The 15,578-nt window shown below is 39.2% G+C and overlaps 1 long non-coding RNA gene across 2 annotated transcripts; it reads right to left on the minus strand.

Annotated features, from left to right (window-relative positions):
• Window positions 1–2,163: 2,163 nt before the first annotated feature.
• Window positions 2,164–3,985, minus strand: LOC140837948 (uncharacterized). Of its 2 annotated transcripts, XR_012119512.1 has the most exons (4): window positions 3,553–3,985; window positions 3,429–3,452; window positions 3,125–3,191; window positions 2,164–2,506 (listed from the first exon to the last, which is right to left on the minus strand). It is a non-coding gene; the product is annotated as an uncharacterized lncRNA (long non-coding RNA). The 2 variants fall into 2 exon arrangements; XR_012119511.1 differs by having other exon boundaries at window positions 3,125–3,452; window positions 3,538–3,985.
• Window positions 3,986–15,578: the final 11,593 nt, after the last annotated feature.

A 15,578-nucleotide genomic window follows, 5' to 3' on the forward strand; every position in this document is an offset into this window, starting at 1 on the left:
TGGAAACCTTCTTAAGCGGAAAAATGAGTGTCATAGAAGGTTTATCTCCAAACATCCATAAAAATATTTGTCTCATTTCATTACTCACTTATTTTCAAGTTGTTTCTTGTTAACTGTTAATTGCATTATATAATCTATCACTAGCCAAGCCGGGCCTTTTCTGCACTTGATCATTTTTCAGTTGTCCAGCAAAACTAACCATTCAAGAATATTTCTTAGCAAGCCTAATTTTTTTTTAAAATGGTTCAAGTTTTTAAAAGAGATTATTCACTACATCTAAACTCTAATATGATCCAACAAGTGGTATCAGATCGAGTTTTTCTTGAACTTTGCTAACTATATTTTAAAATGACATGTTTAACAAGATTTCAATATTTTCCATAGAAGACTGATGATTGGAAAATAGTTTGCAGAATAATTTAGCAACTTGAGATATGACATGCGGTATATCATCACTGACGGCCCGATAAAGATACTAAAAGCTAATACAATAGTTGCAGTGACTAAGGGTGCATTACATATGGTCGAGAAGCATCAATCAGAATGGACTACATATGACAAGAAGAAAACAAACCTTGACAATGTGGTCAAGTAAATTCTCTACAATACCCTTGACAATTATATGCTTAGCAAAATTAAGACTTATTCAACAATCACAGAGATATGAGAGAAACTGACCTAACTTTGCAAAGACAATTATCAAACTAAGGAGAACAAATTTGTTGTTGCAATCTAGAAGTTCGATGATGCACAAATACAGCCCGACAAGAATCTAAATGAGTTTGATAAATGATTTAGTAATATCATTATTGAACTAACAGCTCTTGGTAAATAATACTTTAATCATAAAATTTTTTTGAAGGTTACAAGAGAATTGTCTAGAAAATGGGATGTAAAGATGGTGGTCATGAGAAAATCCAAAGATCTCAAAAAAATTGTGCTACATGATTTGTTTGTTGGTCTTAAAGCTTATGAGTTCGTGATAGGATTTCGGATTGAAGAATAGCAATCCACTTCACAAACAAAAAAGGCTCTGCTGCCACAACCCCAATTTCAACCGTAAACGAAGAAGATTCAAGCAAAAAATTTGTTGATCAGATAAACAATGAGGCTATGTCATATTTTTTCTAAAAAAATGGCAACCTTTTATCAAAAATCAAGTCTAAATTCAAATTTTACCTTAAAAATTACCAAGCTAGTGATAATCAAGAATGTTTTAACTGCAAAAAGTAAGACCATTTAATTATATATTGCAATTGGCCAAAGAAAGATAATAAGAAGCCATTTGATGGAAGACGGTCCAAAGACGAGAAAATATCTTACAAGAAAAATAAGGACCATAAATATTGATTTATGAGGAAAGTAAAAGCAAATGGACTGATTCAGACTCAGAACAATCAAGTTTAAGTCATCTATCACCGATATTGATTATGAGAAGATACAATGTCTCATGGTAGATGCCGAGCCAGAGACATATAAATCGAGTTGGAAACTGTCGATGATATGGTATTTGATTTTGACTCAAAAGAATTTACACGAGAGGAACTTATCACGGCATTACAAGATATGATAGATGATTATAAAAGTCTTTCGCAGTCATTTGATCAAGCTAATGCAGAAAGCAAAAAGTTAATAGATAAGCCAAGCAACAATAGTTTTTCTCAGCGAAAGAAATTTGACTATCTGAAAGTAAAAATCAGTCTGCTAATGGCTAAAAATGATGATATGCGAAGAGTGTTCCAAGAAACTTTTTTTTAAAAATAAACTATTGAAATTTCTATTCAATTATTGGAACATGTCTTCTGTCTCCATTGAGAAGATGCATGAGTTGCAAAATCGGCCTGCGATAAAACTTGGCTAAGATATGACAACAACAATTCTTGAAATATTGAACATTGATGAATTAAATTGAGTTTGAATTTCAAACCAAGCGGAATACACTCAAAAAAATTCTTTGTAGCAATTGATTAAACATTTTGTAAATCATTAAATTATATACAAGTTGAATGAGTAAAAATACTTTGGTTTCAGCATTTTGTCAAACATTTGGTATGCAATATTCTTGGTATTTGGTAAAAACATAACATGTGTGAGGGCCTGTTATCCTAATAACGATTTATTAGCATGCAATCATAATTAATCAGTAAACAACGGAAAAATGAGTTAAAAATTTGCGTTTGGGCCTATAAAAATTTCGGCATGACCTTCCCGTAAATAGGACATACCAGAAAATCAAATACTCGAAATAAACAACATATGCTCTCAATAAACACAACAACATAAACATGTGTCATCCGGACACAATCATGACATATACAAACCCAAAATATCATAGAGCCGACAATGGTCGATAATACCATAATACAATCCTCCAAATATATACATATAGTATCTGGGAGACATCAACACCACGCAGTACCTAAATATAACTGAGCTCACTCTCAAGGAGCTCTGGTACTTCCCGAGGCTTCCTCTCGAGCGTCTGAGGTCGAACCACATGTACCACCTGTCATGTCCACACACAAAAGACACGACAGCCCCCTCTCGGGGTCAGTAACCCCAGTACTAGACATCAAGAAACCGCGGTATATGACATAGAAATGCAATGATGCCATGCATGAATGCAATGCATGAATAGGTGCAAAATATCAGGATATCAGGAATCAAATGATCGATATCAACAATCATACATATATGCTCGAGCTGGTCCACGACCCAGCGGACCGTGCCTGGGATATGGCCCAGCCTCGAAGCCAGCAACTACCTAAACCGGACCGAATCAAGGTAGCCAAACATCTCCAGGACACCATATCATATATATATATATATATATATATATATATATATATATATATATATATAACGGATCTCAACCGAAATATAACTGGATCTCAATAATAGATAAGCTCAATATGATATGTTCAGTGGTATTGATGTGCCTAACTAAAATAAAATGTGTGTGAACAAAAGAAATATTTTATTTTATTTTGCACATCAATTACCAACTGATAATATGCGAGTCAGCATATAATATCTCATAAATCAGCAAATAACAAATAAATCATACACATGATCATCATATGCCTCTGTCAGACATCGTGATAAATAACTGATCTCTACGTACCTCAACTAATTTACCAGTAAATTAAATCCTCAAGAAAGTCCTGAAAATGCCAACTCAGACAAATGACCTGAATATTAATTTAAATGGTCTTATTATCATATAAAAAATTCCACAACCATTTAAATTTACTAAAAATCCAATTTCAATTATTTAGGCATTTTAAATTCCTAAAAGTATAATATTCGACTAAAATGCCTAAAATCAATCATCTCTATTGGTCGTCGCAAATATTCTTTTTAGCTTAAAATGGCGCTAAACTAATATTTAAGCGACATCGATAAATTCTAGGTTTACGAGATTATACCTCCAACTCGCACAATACCGGAACCTGCAACAAAAACCCATAATTAATTAATAATGATACAATATTGGAGTCTAAATTGAATTAAATTCACATAGGCAACTATTCGCACCGATACAACTTGTACCTCCAATAACAGTGGCTAAAATCGAGCCTAAACCGAAGCTCACCGGCAACAGGCGGCAACTTGCCGGAGAAGATGATCGGAATCTCACAGAAAACGAAGCTGACGGGTCGTTCTCGAAAATTTACGAAAGTGGTATCAAAAGAAAGCTTACACCACAAGGAACAAAACCCCTCAATCAATTTTTAGTTTTGAGCGGCGGAAGACGTCGATTTCAACGGAGAAAGAGACGGCGACTTTGACGGGTTTTCAGAAATCACAATTTCACCTAGAAATAGTGGTATCAATGGAAAGTTTACATCAAGAGCTTTCCAATCGTATATTTACTTGAATTTTTCGGCAACTGGTGCGGCCACAATCGACGGTCAAAGTGCCGAAAATGGGTTTGAAGATTTGTACAGAAAGTTACGGGAAGAGATGAGGAATTCGGTGTGTGTTTATAGGTGTAGTGTGTGTGAGAGAGTGTATCATAATATATATATATATATATATATATATTTATCTTTTATCTTTTCGGGGTTCGAAATTTGACCCGGTTTATTTTATTTCAACTCTTATTTGCTATAAAATTTAAATATGCATAAATACACAATTTAATTATCTGACTTAATTATTTTAAATTCATCAATTTAAAATAATTAATCTTAATTATCGTCAAATCACATATAATTAAATCGGGTCAATTACAAAATGCTTCAACAATAAATCATAAAAATAATAACAATAATCAAATGTAATAAATAAATAGACACAAAAATTATTTATGGATGTTCGGAGATTAACAACTTGTACATCACCCCTTAAGAAGGATCCACTTGTAGACTTTGATCTATAAAATTCATTATATAAAATCATTTCAACTAAGGACTCATCTCTTACCTAATTGAAACACATAGCACACTCTCGATTGTAGGCAACAACCTCACAATCTACATAATGTAACGTATCTTATGACAAGACTACAAACATAATTTTTAGTTTCTTTGTGTGAGAACTTGCCCAACTAAACTTTGAAGTTCAACTCTAATATATATGTGTGATGATTTAATCATTTGCAATGTATTTATCTTTCAAATCTATCCTCACACATTGGGTTTGCTCTCATTATAGCTAATTTCTTCTAGTAGGATGTTCATGCTTTGAATCCCCTTCCAAAACTTGTATTTGATATTCAAGATATTGTATTTATAGGTTCCAAAATGATATATACGTTAGGCACAAGAATATGACCGTTTGAAAGTTTTTATACTTTTTCTGATATTGAAATAGTCATTCATGTCTTCCTGCCACTTTCTCAAGCCTAACTGATTTTGAAGTTTTGGTTAAGTTGGACTCTTCAGCTAGACTGATCATTCAGTTTTGCTCGTCTGCTAGACTGGTCATTCGGTTTTGCTCTTCTGCTACACTGGCCATTAATTTTTGCTCTTCTGCTAAACTGGTCATTCAGTTTTACTCGTATGCTAAACTCTGATTTCAGCCTGTCAAAACTTGTATCTTCATCGTCATTTATTAGCATCTTACACTTCGATTCAAACTTTGACTTCTGAGTATGATTTGTAAATCATGATTAATCGTTTCATTTGGATAAACATGCTTACCAAAATACCAAAACTTCCAACTAATGTTATTTTCTTTCACTTAGTTTGGTCCTGCAACAACGAGTTTGCTAAGATAACATTATATTTAACCCAACTGACGTGAAATACAACTTGTTTAAAATTGAGTTTTTGTTCCGAGGTTTTGACAGTTTGTCCTTTTCATTATCAAGTTGTAAGATATAATCAAAACACTGAAACTTGTCAGATTTTCATTTTGGCTAAATTCAAGTTCCATCTTCCAACTTGAGCTAGCAAATTGGGAAGTTAATACACACAAAATTATTTTTGAATGTTCGGAGACTTCAATAATCCTATGTCACCCCTTTTTTTCTTACATAATGGTGCACTAAAAGACTTTGTTAATTACAATCAACTTGAAATCATTCACTTCAATAGGACTTAACACTGTCTAACTGAAACTCTTAGTAAACTTCAATCTACAATGGTTTGAGCAGTAAGACTTATTACTCTCAATTACACAGATTTCACAAGGAAGTTCTAATCACAAATTTGATCCTCAAAATGATCAGATAATAATTTGTTAACTTGTGTTGGATTTTCAGCTTGGCTCGCATAAAGTTTGTTTAGAGAAGACCGGTCAGTTTTCAAAAACTCAATGATAAATAATGTAATTGTGTAACCTTTAGAGCTTGTTTAACTAATCTATTTATGGCTTAGTTTGCAACAGTAATATTTTCAAAATGATATTCAGTTTTCAAATACAGATGTCGTTGTTTCCATGTTATCATCTTTTCTAACATATCCTGGTAGTGATAAAAAACTGACATTATGTTAAGATTCAGTGACTATTAGCACGGAAAATTTTATCATCTATTTCAGCTGGGATATGATCTTTTATCATGATTATACCGATTCTTCATGGAATATTTAGGATTTTGAATGAGTGATTGTCTTAGAAAAACTGTCGGTTGGACTTCATCAGTATCCTTGAGTCGGTTTGGATATCATTATTCTTCTTTTTCTTTATCAGTCTGGATTTGTAATCAGTTAATCTCTCCTTATAAACTTCATCATATGAATATTCAGTTTTTCTTCTTGAATTCATTTATTTTAGGCTCTATAATTATCTATCGGATAAGCAACCTTATTAAATCAACAAAACTTTAAATGTTCCAACATACTAGGTTATTGGTATATGTGTTGTATATCTATAAATCATCATGATATTAGTAAAAACTTTTTATTCTAGGATGAAAAACATTTAATAATTAATAATCAACCATATTATTTTTAAATTACCAATAATATTGAATTAAGATAACTAATTAGATAAATGAATATATTTTAGTAATATGTCATTATGAACTTTTGCAATGCAAAAATTTTCTCAAAAAAAAAAAATAATCCGATATTTTAAATGATGAAAGTTGACCAGATGTTCATTTGAAATGCAATTCAAATTCAAATTTGATCATTTAAATTATATTAACATTATTTTCAAGTTCTATAAATAACTTATACACTTACTTGATTTTTCATCAAATACTTCCCCACTATCCAAGCTCCAAATATACAATTTTATATCTTTATTCTTAATTTTAAATCATATTTTTATTTAGTTATATGCCATTTATGTTTCAATCTTTCTAAAAATCATATATATTCATAGTTTTTATGTTTTCAAATATAATCATTTTTGTTTACATATTATTTAATGAAAGGTTCAAGTACATCACACAAAGACAAAGGCAAAGAGAAGTTGACAACTCTCGATATCAATATCGAGTTTACCAGCGGGGATCATTTGCTACATTTGACACCAAGAGAGTGTGCACACACCAAACATGATTTCTACTAATCCACTTAAAGCATCGATTTTCACAAAACTTTTTCAAAAGGTGACACTTTCATCCCGAGAAATACATGCACAATGCAACTTGCTTCTTCTGATAGATATACATGAAAAGTGTCGATGATCTTAGATACTTGACATCCTTCCCTCATTTAATTTTGCCTATAAATACTCTCTTACCATCAGAAAATGATAAAATTCGTGCAGAAAAAATCAGTAAAAAAAGAGAAAATGCCAATAAATACTTGAAAATTAGTAAATAGTGTCAAAGAATTCTGGAAAAATTACCGAACACCCTATCATACCCAAAAACAAGTTGGTGTATGAGGTGTAGCAAAATGTTTCTCGGATTTCTTCAAAAAAATAAAAAAATCGTGAGAATGTACAAAGGTACATTTCCAAAAATAACATTTTTAGGTTGCATGTTGATGTGAATCCACGTACGTAAGAATAAAAAACACGATTAATTTAGAATCGCGCCCTCAATTCACTAACGAACAAGGATTGTTTAATGTCCCGATCTTTTGATTTCAAGTATGATGTGATTTCACCCCTAAACTACGTGGTTTAGTAACAAAGAATCACAATGAAACAATCGACACTCAAACGAACATTCAAAGAACTCGTCTTTGACAATCCGCGTAAGAAACGATCGACAAACGCCACAAAGTTAAAACTTTGATAAGTTTGATTTTGAAACAAAGCGAAGCCTTGAAAAGTTTTGAGAGAATAACTCAAAAGTTTGATTTTCAATCAATAATAATCTGAAAAATGTGTAAAATTTCGTCCATAATATGTTTACATATAAAAAATGATATCAAATCTAGTTATCTAACAATTTAGGACTCTAAGGAAATAAGTATTTTTTTGGTTGCGGCGCGCTGAGGCGGTGAAGTTTGGCCGCCCGAGCGCGTATGGTTTTGGAATATGGATGCTGGGACAGAATGTGAGGCGCTGGGGCAGTAAAGTTTGGCCGCCCTAGTGCGCTTGGTGCTGTAATTCACTTCTCGAACAGTACAGGACGCGCTGGGGCGGTATAGTTTGACCGACCTAGCGCACGAGCTTTTGGTCCAGAGTCATTTCCTTCAAACTTTAGCACTTGAACTGCATTCCACTGACTCCCAAACTTGCTCTTGTGAATCACGAACCCCTCGGGACTTGGCTCTTTGCTTGCAAGCTCTACTTGATTTCTTATGATCCCTTGCAATGTTTCTTTGAATCTCTTCAGTCGTCTCCTCGTGATTGGCCCCTCCGGCAACTTTAAAGGATCTCATGCCTTCTTTGGAGCTTGGCCTTCCATGTTTGCATCACATGTTCATGCACTTGAAACGCTTGCTTAACACTTTATTCAGGGTTCTATTATAGCATAAATGTTGTTATTTAGGTTGAGTAGTGTAGTAACCCGATTCCTAATTTGAGTTAATTATCGGATTAATTATATTTTCGGTGGGATCGGAAGGACCGAACAAGTGCGGATCGTCCGATGAGTTCGGATCGTCCGAGCCAGTGTCGGACCGTCCGGGACAGGTGGCTGGACACGTGGAAGGGTTCTGGACACGTGGTAAGGTTCGGATCATCCGATTGGGGTTCGGATCGTCCGAGACAGGTGGCTGTACTCGTGGAAGTCATGCAAGGATCGGATCGTCCGATCAGAGTTCGGACCGTCCGAAGTGTGCCGGATCGGAGCTTCCGAAATGGTTCGGATCGTCCGAACATTAGCTATAAATAGAGGCGCGAGGCTTCATTTGTGACTCGCCAATTCAGAGAGTTCCATAGCATTTCAGTCGCTTCTGTGAGATTCTAGTCTTTTTCCGAGGTTCGGGCACTAGCGGGGAGCTGCTGGTCTTGTAGCGGAGCTGTGCTCTAGTTGGGAGCTAGCGGCATCAGTGGGCTAGCGACGGACGAAGGTTTGGAATTGTATCAGTATTATCTCAGGATTATCTAGTTAAGTCTGGTAGATAAGTTTTAGTGATGGTTTTCACTTGATGCATAGGCTTGGACTAGACCTGTTGTCTGGTTATTCCAGTGGATTAGGATTGCTGTGATAGAGGTACGAAAGTACTATCCGAGATATCCTGGTTGAGTATACATTCTTATATGTGTTGCATGATTATGTGGTGCATTGATATATGTCATATGATGCATGCTATTATGTCACGTTTATTACTGCACGTTGCATTTCATGTTGAGCCGTATCTCCTTCGAGATAGCCTTTACTGTTGAGCTGTATCTCTTTCGAGATAAGCTATATATCTTGTGGGGCCGCTCAGCCCTGTCTTGTCTTGTGGACGCATGGACACCGAGAGTACACAGTGGCCGACGGGTCCGGAGGGCTTCGGTGATCCGGGACATTTTAGGTCCACGTCTGTTCTTGCAGTGGATGCAGTGACCCAGAGGTAGGACCGCGCGGCACTATCCACTTGGCGCCTCTAGACTGAGCATTTTGAGATCTTTTGTGATTCCTGTTTCTTGACTACCCTGGTATCATATCATAGTATGTGCATTTCATATAGGTTTGTATACTCATGCTTTTGTACTGGGCGTTCTTATCGCTCACGTCCTCGGTTTTGTTTATCTTGGACACCCCATTTCCACGGGGCAGGCCTCAGGTTGGATGGCTCAGGAGGAGGAGGAGGACGTTGAGTAGCCGGTGGAGTTATTTATTCAGTACTCTTTGATTCGATATGGTTGTACCGTATACTTTCTTTTCATTCTGAGTTGTTATGGATTTTCGATGGGGTTGTATAACTATCATTTGTTGACCTTTTCCGCTATTATCTCTGATTGTTATTAATTAAGTTAAGTTGCATGCTTAGTTCTTGATTAGTAGGTGATTCTGGAACGGGTCACTACATTTATGGTATCAGAGCATGCTTACGATTTTGGGATATAGATTCTGTTTTGGGATTTTCGTTGACCATTTTACCATTTTTCCCCATTCTATCTTGTAGCGATGGCTGACCACTTTGGTGATGAGAGTAGTCAGGGGAGTGTAGGTCGTTGGGGCGACCAGGATGATCATAGGCGTCATCGTGAGCATCGTCATCGTAGGGATGGTCCTAGGCGTTTTGATTTGCATCGTTTTATTCAGATGGGGCCTAAGCCTCTAGTCGGTGGAGAGACTCCCGATGATGCTGAGGACTGGTTAGAGCGCATGGAGAGTTGTTTCCGTGCATTTCAGTGCACCGAGGAGCAGAAGATAGAGACCCTTAGCTTTCTTCTCGAGGGTCGTGCGCGCAAGTGGTGGCGATCGACTTCTGCGCCGATAGTCCAGTCCCAGGGTAGGGTGACTTGGGCCGATTTCCGTGCAGCTTTCATGCAGCTGTATTTTCCTCCAGCCCTTCGCCAGGCGAAGACGATTGAGCTCCTGAATCTTAAGCAGGGGAGTATGTCTGTTGATGAGTATCAGCAGAAATTCTTCGAGTTGTTACCCTTCGCTCCTCATATCAGTGGCAGTTCTGAGGCCAAGTATGACCATTTTCTCCAGGGTCTTAACCAGGAGATCTTTGACCGAGTCACTGTCTGTGATAATCCTACTTCTTATGATGGGTTAGTGAACCGGTGTCGCCAGGCAGAGATCAGTCTCCAGCGTGGTAGGGCTATTCTTTCTTCTAGACCTCCGAGTACTTTGAGGCCTCGATCTCAGTCGTTCAAGAAATCTGGTTCGTCTTCTTCTGGATCTGGATCTCGATCTAGCGGTGTTTTCCGTTTTGGTAAGAAGAAGGAATCTTGTGCGCATTGTGGGAAGAACCATCCATCGGAGCAATGCCGAGCAGCCGCAGGAGCTTGTTATCAGTGCGGAGAGATGGGGCATATTAAGAAGAATTGTCCTCAGTTGCGAGGTGGAGCAGGATCCAGTTCTGGATCTCAGACGACTGTTCAGCAGAGGAGGCAGGGTCAGGCAGTGGGTAGTTCGAATCTTCGACCTCGTGCCCAAGGTCAGGTGTTTGCGCTGAACCAGGATCAGGCTGCAGATGAGACCGGGAGAGTCATAGCAGGTACTTTTTGTTTATGCGGTATTCCTGCTTTTGTTCTTATAGATACCGGAGCATCTCATTCATTCATTTCTGCACGATTTGTTAAGCGTCATAAGTTACCGTATGTTTCTCTAGACGTTATTCTTTCTGTTTCTACCCCGTTGGGTCATTCGGTTTTAGCCAAGCGTCTAGTGATAGGTTGTCCTTTAGATTTCGAGGGTAACAAATTGACTGCGAATCTTATGATTCTGGAGATGGAAGACTTTGATTGTATTTTGGGTATAGACATTTTGACTACCTACCGAGCTACTGTGGATTGTTACCAGAAGCTTGTTCAGTTCCGTACGTCTGAGAGCTCTAGTTGGTTTTTCTATGGTGAGGGAGCGCGACCTCCGATGCCAGTGGTATCTGCTCTGAAAGCCTGTCGTGCTTTAGAGGCGGGCGGGGAAGGCTACCTCATCTATGCGATTGATACATCCACAGGTAGTGTTGGTATAGAGGATATTCCAGTGGTTTGTGAATTTCCTGATGTTTTTCCATATGAGATTCCTGGTTTTCCTCCGGTTAGAGAGGTGGAATTTGACATTGAGTTAATGCCAGGGACTGCACCGATTTCTCGTGCCCCCTATCGTCTTGCTCCGTCAGAGATGAGAGAATTGAAGCAGCAATTACAGGATCTTCTTGATAAAGGTCATATTCGTCCGAGTGTTTCACCTTGGGGAGCTCCAGTTTTGTTTGTCAAGAAGAAGGATGGATCGATGCGATTGTGTATTGATTATCGCCAGCTGAATCGTGTGACGATCAAAAACAAGTATCCATTACCTCGTATCGATGACTTGTTCGATCAGCTTCAGGGTACCTCTGTTTACTCCAAGATTGACTTGCGATCGGGTTATCATCAGATGAGAGTCAGAGATGATGATATTTCCAAGACTGCATTTCGTACTCGATACGGGCATTACGAGTTTCTAGTTATGCCATTCGGATTGACGAATGCGCCAGCGGTATTCATGGATCTGATGAACCGAGTCTTTCGTGATTTTCTAGATCAGTTCGTTGTGGTTTTCATCGACGATATCTTGATTTATTCTCACAGTGTGGAGGAGCATGTCCAGCACTTGAGGATTGTGTTGCAGATTCTTCGCGAGAAACAATTGTATGCTAAGCTGAGTAAGTGCGAGTTCTGGATTGATCGTGTAGTATTCCTTGGTCATGTGATTTCCAAGGAAGGAATTTCTGTGGATCCCAACAAGATTGAAGCAGTGCTGAATTGGTCACGTCCTACGACGGTGGCCGAGATCCGTAGTTTTCTAGGTCTGGCCGGGTATTATCGTCGCTTCATCGTGAATTTCTCCCAGGTAGCTAGACCTTTGACGCAACTTACTCGGAAGGATGTTCCATTTGAGTGGTCATCTGAGTGCGAAGATAGTTTCAGAGAGCTTCGTCGACTTCTGACTTCTGCACCTGTTTTGGCGTTACCGTCAGGATCTGATGGTTTCAGTGTTTACACCGATGCCTCTTTCCAAGGCTTAGGGTGTGTGTTGACACAGAATGGTCATGTGATCGCTTACGCTTCCAGGCAGCTGAAATCTCACGAGGAAAAGTACCCTATTCATGATCTAGAGTTGGCAGCTATAGTGTTCGCACTGAAGATCTGGCGTCATTACTTGTACGGGGTTAAGTTTGAAATCTTTACTGATCACAAGAGTCTGAAGTATCTGTTCACTCAGGCTGAGTTGAACATGAGACAACGTCGTTGGATGGATCTACTGAAAGATTATGACTGCGAGATCAAGTACCATCCAGGCTCTGCGAATCTCACAGCCGATGCTCTTAGTCGTAAGGTGAGAGCCTCTGCACTTCAGACCAGTGCTATGATTAGTACTATTCAGGATTGTTGTTCGTTGGGATTTAACTTCAAACATCGGAAAGGTATGGAGAGCATTCGTGTTGCTACCATTTTATCTGAGCCAGTTTTGTTCGCTCAGATTCGAGATGCTCAGATGTCTGATCTGAAGACTCAGAGATTAGCTCGGTTAGCGGGTGGAGATAGCGGTTTCCATTATCAGTCTAATGGTCTTCTATGTTTGTCTAATCGGGTTGTAGTACCAGAGGATGATAATTTGAGGGAAAAGATCTTGTCTCAGGCTCATCGAAGCAAGTTGAGTGTCCATCCAGGAAGCAATAAGATGTATAAAGACTTGAGGACACGATTTTGGTGGAAAGGGATGAAGCGCAGTGTTTATCAGTTTGTTTCCAAGTGTCTTGTTTGTCAGCAGGTTAAGGCAGAGCACCGTCGACCTGGAGGATTATTGTTGAATCTACCTATTCCTGAATGGAAGTGGGAGCATATCACGATGGATTTCATTACTCACTTGCCATTGTCTTCGAGGAATAGTGATGCTATTTGGGTAGTGGTGGATCGACTCACCAAGTCTGCTCATTTTCTGCCTTAGAACCGTGACTTCACTTTCGATCGGATGGCTCGCTTGTACATTCAAGAGATTGTACGTTTGCATGGAGTGCCAGTCAGTATTGTTAGTGACAGGGATCCTCGTTTTACCTCACGATTTTGGGGTAGTTTCCAGTCAGCATTGGGCACTTCACTAAGTTTGAGTACGGCTTATCATCCAGAGACCGACGGTCAAATAGAGAGGACTATCCGTACACTTGAGGATATGTTGCGAGCTTGTGTTATGGATTTCGGACCCGCTTGGCAGGATCATTTGCCTTTGATTGAGTTCGCGTACAACAACAGCTATCATCGTAGTATTGGTATGGCACCATTTGAGGCGTTGTATGGGCGACGTTGTCGTACTCCATTATTCTGGGACGAAGTTGGGGAACGACATGTTGAGGGACCGGAGTTAGTCCAGCAGGCTATTGATATAGTTGCAGTAATCAAGAAACGGATTAAGATCGCTCAGGATCGACAGGCTAGTTATGCGAACACCAAGCGGCGACCTCTTTATTTTCAGCCAGGTGAGAAAGTGTTTCTCCGAGTTTCGCCTTTTCGCAGGATTTTGAGATTTGGTCTCAAGGGTAAGCTATCTCCGAGATTTATTGGTCCTTTTGAGATTCTGGAATGTGTGGGAGATTTGGCTTACAGGTTAGCATTACCTCCGTATCTGTCTGGGATTCATGACGTGTTTCACGTATCCCTTTTGCGACGATATGTGGCAGATGAATCACATATTTTACATCCATCTGAAGTTCAACTTGAATCGGATTTGTCTTACGTGGAGCGACCAGTTCAGATTCTCGATCGCAAAGATAAGGTGTTGCGGAATAAGATCATTCCTCTTGTCTTAGTTCAGTGGCAGCGTAGAGGCACTGAAGAAGCCACTTGGGAGCTAGAGAGTCGTATGCGTTCGGAGCATCCAGAGCTCTTTTGAGTTGTACTGTAGTTGTACTATGGATGTAAGCATGTTTTCCGTTGTAATCCAATTATCAGTTGTGTTTGGCAACAATTGAGATGTAATAACAATGTTGTTATTTCAGTTTTGTTCATCCTATAAACTTGATTTCGAGGACGAAATCTTTTAAGGGGGGGAGAATGTAGTAACCCGATTCCTAATTTGAGTTAATTATCGGATTAATTATATTTTCGGTGGGATCGGAAGGACCGAACAAGTGCGGATCGTCCGATGAGTTCGGATCGTCCGATGAGTTCGGATCGTCCGAGCCAGTGTCGGACCGTCCGGGACAGGTGGCTGGACACGTGGAAGGGTTCTGGACACGTGGTAAGGTTCGGATCATCCGATTGGGGTTCGGATCGTCCGAGACAGGTGGCTGTACTCGTGGAAGTCATGCAAGGATCGGATCGTCCGATCAGAGTTCGGACCGTCCGAAGTGTGCCGGATCGGAGCTTCCGAAATGGTTCGGATCGTCCGAACATTAGCTATAAATAGAGGCGCGAGGCTTCATTTGTGACTCGCCAATTCAGAGAGTTCCATAGCATTTCAGTCGCTTCTGTGAGATTCTAGTCTTTTTCCGAGGTTCGGGCACTAGCGGGGAGCTGCTGGTCTTGTAGCGGAGCTGTGCTCTAGTTGGGAGCTAGCGGCATCAGTGGGCTAGCGACGGACGAAGGTTTGGAATTGTATCAGTATTATCTCAGGATTATCTAGTTAAGTCTGGTAGATAAGTTTTAGTGATGGTTTTCACTTGATGCATAGGCTTGGACTAGACCTGTTGTCTGGTTATTCCAGTGGATTAGGATTGCTGTGATAGAGGTACGAAAGTACTATCCGAGATATCCTGGTTGAGTATACATTCTTATATGTGTTGCATGATTATGTGGTGCATTGATATATGTCATATGATGCATGCTATTATGTCACGTTTATTACTGCACGTTGCATTTCATGTTGAGCCGTATCTCCTTCGAGATAGCCTTTACTGTTGAGCTGTATCTCTTTCGAGATAAGCTATATATCTTGTGGGGCCGCTCAGCCCTGTCTTGTCTTGTGGACGCATGGACACCGAGAGTACACAGTGGCCGACGGGTCCGGAGGGCTTCGGTGATCCGGGACATTTTAGGTCCACGTCTGTTCTTGCAGTGGATGCAGTGACCCAGAGGTAGGACCACGCGGCACTATCCACTTGGCGCCTCTAGACTGAGCATTTTGAGATCTTTTGTGA

This window comes from Primulina eburnea, chromosome 8, assembly GCF_022965805.1.
Source record: "Primulina eburnea isolate SZY01 chromosome 8, ASM2296580v1, whole genome shotgun sequence".
NCBI lineage: Eukaryota > Viridiplantae > Streptophyta > Magnoliopsida > Lamiales > Gesneriaceae > Primulina > Primulina eburnea.